We start from the raw sequence: 14,718 nt of genomic DNA, 5'->3' as shown, positions 1-14,718 counted from the left end.
AAACTCATTAGATAATAACTCTTTCTGGGATGTCTACATTGGTTAAATCAATGCTTTCTGTACTATTTCTGCACCAGTGAAACAAGAGTTTAGAATTGGCTGATCTATATTTTCTCACTAAATATGACATAAAAATATGAACTTCTGTGATATATCTGTTCTTTTTTTATTGCGTATATACAATGGATTCATACATATTTTATGAAAACCTTTCACCAAAAGCTCTTGCAGTCCTATAAAAATGCCTGCTTGTTGTGATTTTTGAGACACAGGAAGATTGATATTTGGAAAGATGATGGACTTCAAAAATAATTTTGGATTTTCTTACCTGCTTCATTACTGTGCCATGCTGTAAAATCACGGTGGCTGGGAAGTGCATCAGGTGAATGCCTCAGAGGCATTTGAAGTCCAACTGTCTGATTAGCTGCCAAAACTTGTTGGAGGAACCATCCCTAGGCCCAAACCAGGATCCAACCCACCAAGCCTGATCAGAGAGGGTGTCAGCCTCCTCAGCCTAAAATAAAAGGATAAATCTGTGCTCTAAAAGTGCCTGTTTCTTGCTTTTTGACTGTTCCAATCATAATTAAATCATTTTCCTGCTTTCCAGCACTCTATGATCATAGGGGGCACTTGCATCATTTGTTACTAATGTTTTTTCTATCCATTCTAGTTGCTACAATAGCTGCATCATCGTCAGGAGGTTTGAAGTTTGAACAATTAGACTGTGATTTTCTTTAAGCATGCACAAGACATCACAAAAATCCAGCTGTGTGAACAAAGTAAAGAATCATCTTTGAGAGCAAATGCTGTTTGCAATCTTACAATTTGCAGACTAAAAATTAAGTGACTATTTTTATCCTCCCTTTTCTGCCAGACACTAACTAAATTTGTCACAGTAAGCATGCTTAGGATTAACATTTTATTGATTTTTTTTCTTCTTTTTTTAAGGCAAACTCAGAATACGGTGCATAAAGTTTTCATAGCTGCATTAGACTGGAAAACATCCTGGCCCACATTCCAACTCCTGCCATCTCCAGTTCTGCTGCTGAGAGCTCCCAACCTCAGTCTCGGTGACAGGTATAGATCCACTGTATAGACCATGAGCAACCTGGCTCATGGTCTGGGCCACCAAACTCGGGTGCAGGGGGATTCTTAAGGGATGGAAAAGTGTGAGAGAGGGAGACTGGGATAAACCTGTGTGGGGAAGGAGTCACTCAGTGGTGGACAATCACCCACAGGTAAGTGGGGATGGTCATCAGCCTGGGAGCAGGATATAGCCTTGACGGGGAATGGTTTAATTCAGTGTTTGATGCTCTGTTAGTGTATTTTGTGCTGCAGTATCACTTGAATTCCTATGTTTGAAAAATAACTTAAGGTCTTTTTTTTTTTTTTTTTTTTTTTTAAATTTCCATTGGTTTTGCCTTTCATTTCTGTGTGTTGTCTTCTAATCCCTTCTTAGCATGCACCATATACAAAGTGGGACTTTTAAGGTAAGAGGAAAAGCAGGAATATTTTAAGAACTGCTGAGTCCCTTGGTAAGCTACTTTCCAAGGAGGTTACCCACCAGCTTTCTGTGAGATTTTGATCTTGTTCTCTTGAATTGAAGAGAGTCCTGTGGTCTTCAGTAGACTAGACAATATTGAATGCCAAGTTTTTACTAGTTTGTCAAGTATCTCATTGCTGTTCACTATCTGCAATGTTCCTTGGGTTACTGTGAAAGGCCTGGACACCTTTTGTATTACAAATTCAACAGATTTGTGGTATTTTGTGTACCTACAAGAATATGGAGAAGTAATTGAGTTTGCACAATAACATTTGCCTATGACTAGAGGAAATTAAGCAGAATGGAGTCTTGTCTTGTGTATTCCAGTAGGTACAACTGAATCCTTGAAAACTTCTATGTCAGTGAAATTAATTTTGTGGGATCTGTAACTATAGCTGCTAAGAGTTCCAACTGTACAACTGTAGTAAGGAGAAAAGTAATCATTTTATGATGTCGTTTCTTAAATATAAGAGTGAGATATTTTAATGCAGTCCAGAAAGATGCACCAACCTACAGCAGCCAGTGAGACATCAGCTCCACCTACAGCAAAGGCTGTTCCATAGCTCTCACAGAAACACAACAAACAGGTCCAAAACATTGGCACTTGCAGTAGTTCCTCTTGCTCAGGAAGATTACCTTACCGCAAGGAGATACAAAGAAGCAGTGGATTAAAGAGGCCTGCAGGGAATTACTGAGTCCTATGCAACTTCATACAGAGGAATTTTTAACAATAGAGGCAAATAACTATTAGAAAGTACTTTATTATGGAAAATATGAAAACCGAATTGACGTATCTTCTTCCTGAAGCAATCAGGATTTTTCATATTTCTATTATGAACTGAAAACAAGACGTGCAGCCTGCCCAGAAGCATCCTGAGCCTCAAATCCCTTAATCTCTCAAGTGCGATCTGTGGTGCCAGCTATGCTGGGGAGGGTAGGAAATTTCCCATAAAAGATTCCCAATGTCAATTAAAAATTCTGCATTTGCTTCTTAGTTTATCTGAAACTGAAGAAGGTGGCTCTTTCTTGCAGTCAAAACATGTCATATGCATATTCTCACACAGAAAGCAGTGGAGGTTCTGAAGCCTATCTTAGAGTGTGTTTGATTTCCTGGCTGCCTTATTTGTTTACAACAATGCTCTTAAAATTGTCTCTACCATCTGTGTGGTTTCTAGTTGTTTGAATGAGAATGAGATATTAAAATGCCATCCAGATGTCTCGTTGCATATCAGCATTAACATATTATGCAAATTGTCACAAGGATAGGTTTTTTTTCTTCTTAAACAAAACAATATTTTTAGATGGAATGGAGAGAAATAAATCTGTGAAGGATGACAAGGGAAAAAATGCGCTGAGCATATTCAGCTGAACTTTTCAATCATTTTTTATGAAAGGGTTAGGTACAAAGTGTCCTTAGTTTTTTTACCATAAATCTGTAGAAGAACAATTGGGTGAAAACACGATAATAAACCAACAAAGTACCTCTAAACCCAAATATCTCAGAAAATGAATTCAACAAAGTGAAATACAAAACTTGCCTCTGTGTATTTATCTCACAAGAACAGGACTTTGCGAAGAATGATAGCAGTTGTCTGCTGGCTACTAAGCATCCAATTTAAAGAAACCTTTGTCTCTTATTCTGCAGATATTTACATTTGGAGACAGAATCAACAGTGCAAGGCCAGACCTGTGCCCTCATTGCTCTCAAAAATAAGAAGAGATGTCTGGAAATTAAAGCAAGTGTCTGAGATTATACTGTTTTCTTGCATCTTGACTCTTACAGCTAAGGACAAACGTGATGCTGTTGCCTGTGTTTTCCTTAGAACCACAGAACGGCTTGAGTTGGAAGGGACCTCAGTCATCATCCAGTTCCACTCCTACACCATGGGCAGGGTTGCCAACTTACTCAGGCATCTTTATGGGCACAGAGCAGCATATGGTTGGTCTATAATTTTCTCATCATTTTTTAAACTTATTGCTGTCTTATTGTTATTTTTGGTTCTTACTGTTCTTGTCTGCTACCAGTGGCATATAACCTTCACAAAGTGAGTGTATTGTGGGTATGCTGGGGGCTTAATCCATGGAGGAAGGGAGAAGAAAGGATTGAACCTGAGCTGCTGCTACTGCTGTGTGAGGACAGCAGTCCCAGTATGCAGCAGATCGATGATAACACAAAAATTGGTTATTAATAAGTAGGCTGAGTGTCCTGTAGCACTAAGTGCTATATACGTTATAGCAGAATATATGCACTATCCCACCCTGAGAGTGATGAAGAGACTTGTAATGATCATTTTCAAATGTCAATCTAATATCATAAGAGAGTGTTTAAGAAAAAAAAGAAAAGGAAAAGAAAAGAAATGTAACTGTACATTTTAGTTCCTTCATTCATTAAAGCAGGAATCCCAGCCTGCTTGAAAAAGCTATTGCTGTTCAGAGGATAGCTAACTATTCGGAGAATAAATCTGTTTGCAGATTATTAACTGCAAAGTAAAAGCCTATTTGCTGTGTATGAACAATAGCTGCTTTTTATATTGGTGTGTTTGGACTTTGCAGCTAGAGATACAAACATTTGTAAACAATCCGTGCATGCATCTTCATTCAGAGTTCCTGGGAGTTACGAAGTGATGCCAGGAGGATAATCCATCAGCCGCCATTTTTTAAGGCTGCTTTTGCTTGGCATGCAGGAAACTTTAGTGATGCTTCTAAAAGCAGCAAGGTTTTGTCTGTTGTGCTGCAGGAACTGGAAAACATGAGCTCATTCCAGGTTTCCAGGCATACACGTGGAAGTTTTAATTCATGCTTTCACCAAGTGGAAAGAATGAATGATTCCTATGAATCATTGTCGTCACTCTTCCACTTTTCTCTTCCTCTCCCTGTGCTGGTCAGCCTGGATTTACGTGAGCATAAGCACTGGCTGTCCTCTCAAACACATATGCAAGAGTGTTTTAGTGTGAAGTATTTTGACACTTCCAAGAATTGCTAATTATGCACGAGAGGTCTATTTCAAGGCCTTACTCAGAACATATTGATCTTCCATTGACTCTCATTGCCCTTAATAGACTGGTGGGCAGGCGGGCTCTTTCTGCCTCATTTGATCTCTGCTACTTACCAGAAAGGCAATTTCTTTTCAAGTGGAGATCTAGACACATTTTCATTTCGTGTCTTCTCACATTACCTCAGTAGTTGTTGTTTCTCCCCTCTGTTTGAACCTTCTACACAGAGTGCTTTGAGGGAAATAACGGCACTGCATTGATGGAAATAAAAGATTTGATGTAATCCTGAGACATGTTTTACTTAAACACAGGCAGTTTGTCTGAGAGCAGTTCGATATTGGGATGAAAGTATATGGCCTTTGTATACATGAGATGGTATCATCTATCCTAAAAAGCTATGAAACTGTTAATTAGAGCAGATCAAGTGATAGCAGTAATTTTACTGGCATGCTAAGAAATAATTAATTTTTATTTCAGCCTCTGCCCTTCACAATGACTTTCTTCAAGCACTTGGTAAGTGAGCTTCAGTTACACAAACTATTCTCAACACAGTCATTTTAACTATGAATATTTGCTTTGAAGTAACTTCTTAAATGCTTTTCCCTTAGCATATACGGAGGTAATGTGAGTCTTTCCTAATTTACAGTATGACTTGTTTTTTGTACCTGTTATCTGAGGTACAGTATCTGTTACTGTGTTCTCAAGCACCAGTAGTCTTTGAAAGGAATACCTTTATATCTACTCAGAAATGTTTCACAGAGCAGAAGTGCTGAAATTAGATTAATGCACTATTAATGATGAGTGATTTGCTCGGCGCCATGAACAATAAAGGAATGTTTTTAACCCATTCAATCAAAGCCCTGTGAAGGGAGGTGAAAGCCCGTTGTGTTCCTCAGCATCTTGGCATTACGGAAGAATGTCTTAATTAGTTCTTAGGCCTTAACTTCACAACTGGTCACATGCCAGCTGTCAGTGAAGATCTGGACCTGGATGGATGAGGAAACCACTGCAATATGCCATCGAGTTCAGGAGGGATGTGGCTGTAAAGCTTAATCCCTGTTCTGAAGTGCAGTTGGGCACTGATGCAGCTGTGCTCTGCAAAGTGCCCTGATAGGATCAGAGTCCTTGGACCAGGCTGACCTGTCTGAACCTCTCTCCTTTTTTAGCCATAATGTGTGTGCTCACTGCTTCAGGTTTTGCACAGCATGGCTTCTTAGAGAGCACTCTTCTTCCCCCCTTAGCTGTCCTTATATATAGTTCTAATAAAGATAGTGCAACTAGAGGAGAAATGCAGTGCAGAATGGAAAATGAATTCACGTTAGTCATACACCTCACTGGATAATTAATGGCATATCTTGCTGCCTGCATGCAAGGCTTCAAAACTGATTAGCTGGCAGCTTTCACTGCTGTCCCACTGCATAAGAAAGTATGGCTATAAAAGAGAATTCAGCTTCACAGCATCATATACGCTTAAATTTCATTGATAGTAACAACGTGAACAAGAATATGTGAGGAAAAAAAAGCATAAGAAAACAATTCTTCAAACCTAAAAATAAAAAAGAACACAGAACAGCCACCTACCAACCAGTGTAAGAAATCGAGGTTGCAAGAGAAAACACTTCAATCCCGCAAGAAGCAATTAGAAGATCTTGTGGAAATAGTGCATCAAGAAGATGAGTCTCCAGAGGAACAAACTGCTTTTTCCTTATACATTTTTTTTTTTATTATTATTGTTCACATGGAACTCATCTGACTGTATATTCTCTCCACAGCATTTGAATGTTGCTTTCCCCTTTCTGGATGATTATCTGTCCTCTGCTGTAAGGAGGTACCAATAAGCAAAAGCTTTCAAGGCTGCTGAAAGGGATGAAGTACTTTTTTATATCTCTGTGTAGAACACAACGCTTGGAGGGGGGAAATAGCAAAATATTGTTTGTCTCCAGCATGCTTTGGAGAAGTGCCTGGTTTATTTACTCACGTCCCACCTGAAACAACCCGCAGATTCATTTAAATAAATAAGCTTGCACCGCACAGTAGGTTTTTATGTGTGTGGAGCAGGGTAGAGAGGGTAATGGAAATTCTCCCTTGTGCAGGGTGGATTAGTTGATGCTTAGGCAATTTTTACCCACCCCCCACCTGGTTTTCCTGCTTACCCTGTGAAGTTGGTTTGAGCTGAAAGAGTCTGGGTCTCTCCTAATCCAGGGCACTTAGTCCTTGGTTTTAGGCACCTTATAATCTTCTAGACCACACGTGGTTTAAAATGTGTCATTGTAATTCTCTAGTCACAGTCACCTGGAAGCTGAAAAGACCTTCATATCCTTGAATTTGATACCAGCTTAGAAATTGCTGCTCTTTCTCAGAGGTAACTGAAGGCACGTTACAATCTGGTTTAATAGGTTATATGATCAATCAACGCAAAGGCACACACCTGTCCTATTAATACTGTGATATGATTATTGAGCTATGACTAGCTTATACACAAATATTCTGCACTTATAGGTTCGTGAAAGCTGAGGAAAATCTTAATTAGCTTTGATGCTCCTGGATTGCTGAGTAAAGGATAGTTTTACCAAGACCTGATTGAACTGATTGTTGTGACCCCATGCTCTGCACTGTGTTTCCACAACAGAATTGATCTTTTTTCCAGATGAAGACATATACCATTCTGAACCACATTTGAGGGTGTTTCCAACTAAGCTTGCTGAGGTAAGTAAATAATGGCAGTAGCCTGCTTGAGAGTTTTACTCTGCTTGAGAGTTTTTTCCCCAACACCACATGGCTTATTGTCACTGTAATATTATTTCTTTGACTTCAGAAAGTGCCTTTTCATTTGTAGCACTTCGCTAACAGTGTCAGTTGTCCATTAACCATTATCTCTTCTAATTTTCTTTGGACTAATTGTAAGAAGCATAGGAAAAACTGCTAGGATACTGGAGCACTGAGGGATAAAAGAAGAAAAAGAGCAGGTCAGGATTACATTGGGTCATTGCAACTTACAGCAATATTTCTTTCAAGAAATTTGAAGGTCTAAGAGTCAATTCTTAAAAATAAGGCAGAAGAAAACCTGCTAATATCTATTCAAAAATCAATAGAAATATCCAGTTTGACATGAACTTTTATAGAAATTTCTAGGGAAAATGCTTACTTTATGACATGACAGGCATCTTTATTACATAGGTTAAATGAGGCAGCAAAGGGAAAGATATTGCTAGCATATTGGAACATAGCAAGAGAACTGAAGAGCAAATATATATCCAAGCACAAAGATAAGAAAGTAAAAAAATAAAAATAAAAAAACCAAGCAACAACAACAAAAAAAACCACCAAACCCTATTGGAATTGGTGTTTACAGTGCAAAGCTGATGTTTGGAGAAAGGAGCATTCCTGTTGATCAAAAGGCATCATTTATCTGACTAATGTTACCAAGAACATTGCAAGAAATAGAAATAACATTCTGAAATTATTACAGGTTGTGAGTAAAGCAATTTTGCTTTAGTGTGCTTTACCTTAGCTAACCACAGCAGGAGATTCCTTATAACCTTAGCTGATTATGAATACAAATCATCAGGTTTATATACACATGGTTAAAAATTCATTTTTGATAGCGATGAATGGGGGCGGTGAAGAATTGTAAATCAAAATATGTACTTGAACAATGTCCTGTTGTGTCATGATAAAAGGGTAGAAACGTGTGAATGACAGTTGTGGGAATTATTTATTTTTCTTATTTCCCGTCTCTCAGAATTTAAACTAATAGGTGGGTGTTCCATGAGAAGGCAGACAGTGATTGGGGTTGTATTGGTCGCATGTAGCAAACGAGTAAGATATAGGCATCTTTATAAATCAAATCTACAGCTAGAGCCCAGGCAGATTAACAGGTGATGAAACAACAGATGACGCATACAACGCTAATGGTGAAGAAATATGGCCAGGTTGAATAGTTTGGATGAGCTTTAATTCGACATAAAACACTTTTTAAATAGATGGCTTTTAAAATACTAAGGGATGATTCTGCTCTGCCCACGTTGCCTGCTGGCCCATGGGACTAGAAATTAATCCAGAACTGTTGCTGGGGTAATGAGCACTAAAGCTGAGCAGTTGCTCATATTCATAACGTTGCACCAATATGAAATGGTTCTCCTGCTCAACTTCTCAGGCTGTGGCTGAAATCAGTGACCGCTGAGAGTCAGTTAGGGTTGTCCTGACCACACCACTCAGTATTTCTACAGTTCTTGATGCCACTGATGAGAATGTTACACTGATGAGAACATTACACTATTGCAAAGCCAAGGATTTGTTGTCTTGCAGAGGTTCTCACTGCCTAGGTGGGGACGGGGGAAAGTTATCACTGGATCCCTTGTGGATGCAGCCAAAAACAAGTGTTAGCCTTGGAGTAAATTAAAGGCAAGTAAACAGAGCAGCAGAGATATCAGTCATAATAATGAAGGTGGAAGTAGATGGATTTTCCAGATTGGTAACCTTCATCAAACAAATGTAGGGTGAGATCATTTGAACACAGCCTGGAAGAATTATGGAATGAAAAATAAGTTGAGTAAATCAACAAGCGTGTCAAGTGATACTCTGCAGCAAAGATGGAGGTTTCTTTTTTAATCTACTGAAAAGGCACATTCTATTCTCACAGGGATGAAGCTATAAGGACTCATTGCCAAGAAATGCTAGTGGATACACACCTTCACCCCTCTCGCAGAGAACTATTGATGGGCTCACGTGGCTGAGATATTTATGAAGAAACTTCTTGTACAAGGTATGAGTGTATGTGCATGTGCACCGTTGCATTTAGTGCTAAAATAATTGCCTGACGTGCAGAACAGGCAAAATCAGAAATGTGAGGAATGGAATAAATGAAACTTGTCAGGTCTGTACCCTTTTTATACTTTTAGATAGTCAGAATTCTCCTTCTGCGAGAAACTCACTTGCCTGCTCCCCAGGCTGTTAGCAGGAAGGATTGATTTGAGGCCTTAACCTATGCAGTTCCAGCTGGGACATTCAGACAGTGCAGGCAGTACATGAATGGTTGTTGAAAATAATAATATTCCATTACTGATGGTACTACGAAATGCTAGGAAGAAAGAAGGGCTATGATTTATATTGTGTTATGCCAGTGTAAAAGAGAAAGATCTACTGAAGCATCCGCTTGTTTCTCCTGAGAACAGCACTGTCAGCTCAAGATTGTGCCCCAAGGTGTTTTTTGACCAAGGGAAAATAAAATAGCCATATAGACAGGTAGGTGCCTCTAATCCCAATAATGACAGCAGCATGACCATACCAGACAGACTGTTAATCTTTCTAGGCTTGTATATCTATATCTACCTCACATGCTCAAATTTTGCCCCCTAGGTTTTGAAGCCTGTTCTGACTTCCACACAATTTAAATTTTCAATTTAGATATCACTGATATTTTTAAAATATTGTTTATCTGCTGCCTAGATTCTTGACATCGAAGTCTTCCAAAATATCTGCACCATCTGTCACAGTCTAATAATTACCATTCTAATTATCACTAATAAAGGGATGAAGTCATTTATCACAAAGTTTATGCATAGCACCAGTCACCCATTCACCCAGTATAAAATTGAATCTACCACTGGGGGATTTTGGATAACTCGTGAGTCAAAGACTGGGTTAATTGTATGCATAGAGGGCTAAGAAGAGTGTACTGGAATTGTGTAGATAGTTTGAAAGGGTGGGTATGAATGACCATATGTGAGATAGAGCAAGGATGGGGTTTTAATTGGTGATGGCAAAATGAGGTTGTTTTGAAGCACAGTGTGGGATAAGGGAGACAGGTATTTATTCCAAACAGTAGATTCCACAATAGCTATATATAGATTGTGTTTTCCAAGAGTACAGGTGCAAGGAATGATTCAGTGCTCTGTGGTAAGTGTGGTTATGGTGACTACAGGTTAAAGCACACACACTGGGAAAGGAAAGCAGCTGCTTTCTAAGCTGTAGACCAATGAGTTTATGGAGACATCGTGGCAGTTGAATTTATACAAGCTGAACAGCTTCAAAAGAAACGCTGAGTAGTCCTTACTGCTGCACAACTGATGGCCAAGTCCAGGGAGGACATTCAGAGGGAGGAACCCAGCCCTTCCCAAACCAGGTCACAGGATTCAGCCTCAGCCTGCCTCTTCCCAGCTCAGCAATGCAATTAATGACCTTCTGGGTGGGAAGGACACAAGGGACTGTGTTCTGCATGAGGTCCATAACATCCATCACATTGGGTCCTTCGGGAATGACAGCTGGGAAACATCATCAGCTGTGATTCAGGATCATCTGCTCAGCCAACAAAGCAGCCAGTAACTCCAGGGTTTGAAGACATCTGCTTTGAGGTTTTGAGGACACTCCTTTAAGCATTTGATCCAAAACCACAGCTACAGAGCTTGGAATACTCTAGTAAGTCTAGCACATAACATTTAAACAATATAAAACCTTTGCTGTGATGCAAACATTATATGACAAAAAAAAAAACAGTATAACAAAAGCTGCTTTTAGAACGTCTAACTGGGTTAAATTCCATTATTATCTTAAGTAAGGCTAAAAACTATAGGCGTATATTTTCCACAATCTGCTAATTGTTAATTAATATCCAAGATAACAAAAGAAACCCACTATATCACTCAGATTTAATGATCTTGTGCTGGAAAATGTTCCGAATTGCCCTTCTTTGAAATACTCAGCTCACCAGAAACTTCCCCATAAGTCTTTTAGTTTCTTCTCCACTGAAGGGTGCTCTGAAATCTTCACCTTTTCCTTTCAGGTGTTTATACAGAAGATGACCACTGATAGCATGAACAACTTTTACTGTTCCTTGAGCTTGGAGTTCATAATGCTGTTTGGACATTATAAGCCCTTAAGTACTGTAACAAAGTGAACGTTCAGCTCCAGGAATTTCAAATCCAGGCGAAGTGAACTTGCTGATTAACTCTGTGAATGAATTTCGTGGTTTAGTAGAGGCTCTGATGACAGCAAATGAAAATCTGTCTTAAACTGTAGTAAAACCTGCAGGAAATACAAGGCACCTGCTGAGAAATCAGCTTTCTCTTTAGCTATTACGTTTAATCTCTTTGACTCTTGTCTAGTTCTTCTAGGTTAGTGGGAACATAGGTATGGATTTTACAGTGCTGTCATCACCAGTGAAATGCTCATATTAATCTAGATTTGTATGCTATATGGCTGTTGGCAATGAGGACAGTTAACATTCCAGTATCAATTTCCCTTCAAGGATACTGAAGAGCGTTGGAAACATTAAGCTTTGAGGCTAGTAATTTACTAATGAGAACACTGATTCAAAGAGAAATTAGAACCTTAATCTCTCACCCAGTGAAGCCAATAGAAATCATTTTGTGATTTCCTTGGGCAGACTCTGTGTAGTTTGTAAAAGGTCACAGAAGAAATCACAGAAAAATTAGACTGAGGTCCAATAACTTTGTGCTTGCCCAGTAGGAGAGTAGCTGCCCCTTGTGCTACGCCTGTACCCTTTAGATCCAAATCCCTTTTCCTTAGTGCAGTTGAAAAATATTCCAATAAACCTTGATTTGCTGGGACCTCATTCCCGCGTCACCACCAGCTGTGTGCTGCTGCAGAGGAGATGTGGAACAATAATATAACAGCTTTGGAGCTCTGTTATTTTTCATTCAGGCTGAACACCACAGGTGTCCTTCCTGGCACCCTGTGGTGGAGGCTGATTCTCTAAGCAGATTTTGGAAGCAAAGATCTCTTGGACAAGTTTCCTACAGAAGCATAAAGCCGCTCCCACCAAACTGAAGAACCAAAACCTTGCCACTGTGTTTACGTGCTCACAGTGACATGAAGTCCTTTAGTACAACTCAAGGCCATGCCCGACTTCATAGAAATGAAGTTTCCAAATTCTTTGAAGCAGTTAAACTTTGACGAAAAGCTGTACTGCACTGCTGAGATCTTTCATTGAACTAAAGCATCCGGTTTTCAGAGTGACAGGGTGACATTGAGGAAATCACAATTAAGTTCTTCAAATGTGTTATTTTATAGGTAGTATCCTCCAAGGCCTGATCCAAAGTGCTCTGTACTCAGTAGGAACCATTCCACCTCAGGGCTCACTCAATGTTTTCCAGCATGCTCTGTCTCTGGTAATATTTCAAGCAGTTTATTACAGAATTGCATAATGCAATATGCATTGCTCGTGTGGGTAGAAACCTTTATATCAACAGTCTAGATAAATGCCAGCACTGCTATCATAATACACTTCAATAGAGGTAAGAAATATAGTGATGTGTTTACAAATTTGATCCATTCAGGGCCCTGGGCTGTAGTAACTTATATATAGGAGCATTTATGTAGAAAACCACTGGAGCATATGCATGATTATTTATCAAGATGCTCTATGTATGGTGTTGGTATTATGCATTAGCACCTACTTGATATAACAGGAATAAACACTTCACGAAAGAACACAAAGGACACCAGAAAGGTATATCACAAACATATTTTTACAATGAACCCACAGAGTATTTATGCTGTAGATTCCACATAAAGTGTGTGTGAGCTAGCCAAGTACAGCCCTCCCAAAACCAGGTAAGCAGTACAGTTTTATAATGATGATATAACTGAAAGAGCCTTCATTGACTTTAAGTACAAACCTTATGCTTTCTAATGTTCCTTCAACTTCCTTGTCACGTAAAGGTCAGTCCACAGCACAGTAGAAGGAATAGATGTATATCTACGATACGCACAGCAGATTTAAGCATTTGTACTCATTTGGGTTTAGCCAACTATGCTGTGCAGTGAGTGGCAAATGTATTATTCTGTTGTGCCATATAAAGTATTATTCCAGGTGTTTGAAATAATGCATATAGTTAAAGGTTATGGCAGAATAACGTTAAAGAAATTCACTGTTTCTTGGCCTGATGGTAGTATGGATGATAAAAAGGAGATGGTTATTACAGCCTTGAAGCATTACAGTTATTTTGCTATGATAATAGTCCTCAGATTTTGTTATAGCCCTAGTATGTTACCTGAAAGTTAAAATGCAATTTACAGGTCTGTGATCTCTTATTGTCTAGAATGTAATTTCTAAAAGAAAATGAGTGGTGATCTTGAGGATAAATCCTGGTTTCTTTAAACTTGTTTTTTCTTTTCTTTTTTTTTTTTTGTAAGAGGAGGTTTATTCCTCAGAGAATGAATCAATCCAGGATTGTCACTTCTAGATTGAAATACGCCAAGATGAATATCTCTTCCACTTCATACTGTTATCACTCTTTGTTACCAACTTATTATGGACTACAGGTAGCAAGTGCTTCTGGACTTACAGCAATACACCAAAGCTGTCAGATGGCCAGGAGCTTCCAACCAGACCCTGCATGATTTGAGTGGCCCAATGGATTGTTTTGGTTCTACTTGTGAGCTATTTTGAAATATTACAGTGTCCATTACCGCAGTATTAGCACTTCACTGTCCTTAATGCTGTTTAATCCATCAGTTTTAGAGTCCCAAACCAAGGACTCCCTGCCAGCAGTCACCGCTACCGATGCAGTGCACACTGTCAGATTGCAACCTTGGCCATAACAAGGTCATGTAATAAAGCACATGACAGAGGAAAGACTGTAATAATAATTATTTCCATTGTGTATAATAAATAATATAATAAAGCTTAGTTGTAAGCATTAGAAGAGCTGTGAAAGTCAAGGCAGATCTTTTGTGTTTGATTCTCTCCTTCTGTGTACAGAAATAAGAAAAAAAGAAGGAAAAGAATGGGAAGAATGTTCCAGCTAAAGCAGAGCTGGTTCCAGAGAAGCTGAGAAAGAAATGAGATGGTGTCTCAACTATGGCAATGCAGAATAGAAACTTAATATTTGTTCTGCAGTTTGTGTTCTGCGTTACTTTACTTTAAGGGACTGGGAAGTGTTTGATTGAAAAAGGACTCCTTTCCCAGGGTGTATCACTCATCCAGATTTCCCTTTGTAACTCGGGGTACTCAAAGTCATTTCTTCCACCAAAATCTGTCTGATATCTCTGTCTTTCTGGAGCTTCACACATGACTGGAAATCAAGCATTCAAGGCAAATACTACAGTTAAGTATTAAACCTGACAGTTTTATATGTCTAGTACAATAATTGATTCCATGTTATGCTAACCTACTCCACAGGTTAAAGCAGTGAGGGACAGCTCCATCTCATACAGGAG

At 39.0% G+C, this 14,718-nt stretch overlaps 1 long non-coding RNA gene across 9 annotated transcripts in view; it reads left to right on the top strand.

Annotated features, from left to right (window-relative positions):
* Positions 1-14,718, top strand: part of LOC107054409 — a 176,912-nt gene that overhangs the window by 150,799 nt on the left and 11,395 nt on the right. For 2 of the 9 annotated variants that reach the window (XR_005839173.2, XR_005839169.2), the window contains 4 exons: positions 949-3,482; positions 5,014-5,049; positions 6,309-7,242; positions 9,179-9,301. This is a non-coding gene — a long non-coding RNA (uncharacterized LOC107054409). Of the gene's footprint in view, positions 1-948; positions 3,483-5,013; positions 5,050-6,308; positions 7,243-9,178; positions 9,302-11,317; positions 13,705-14,718 lie in introns of those variants that run through there. The other 7 variants (XR_006931294.1, XR_005839170.2, XR_005839171.2 and 4 more) reach the window with 7 other exon arrangements.

This window comes from Gallus gallus, chromosome 12, assembly GCF_016699485.2.
Source record: "Gallus gallus isolate bGalGal1 chromosome 12, bGalGal1.mat.broiler.GRCg7b, whole genome shotgun sequence".
Classification (NCBI taxonomy): domain Eukaryota; kingdom Metazoa; phylum Chordata; class Aves; order Galliformes; family Phasianidae; genus Gallus; species Gallus gallus.
This window is presented reverse-complemented; position numbering and strand designations above follow the sequence as displayed.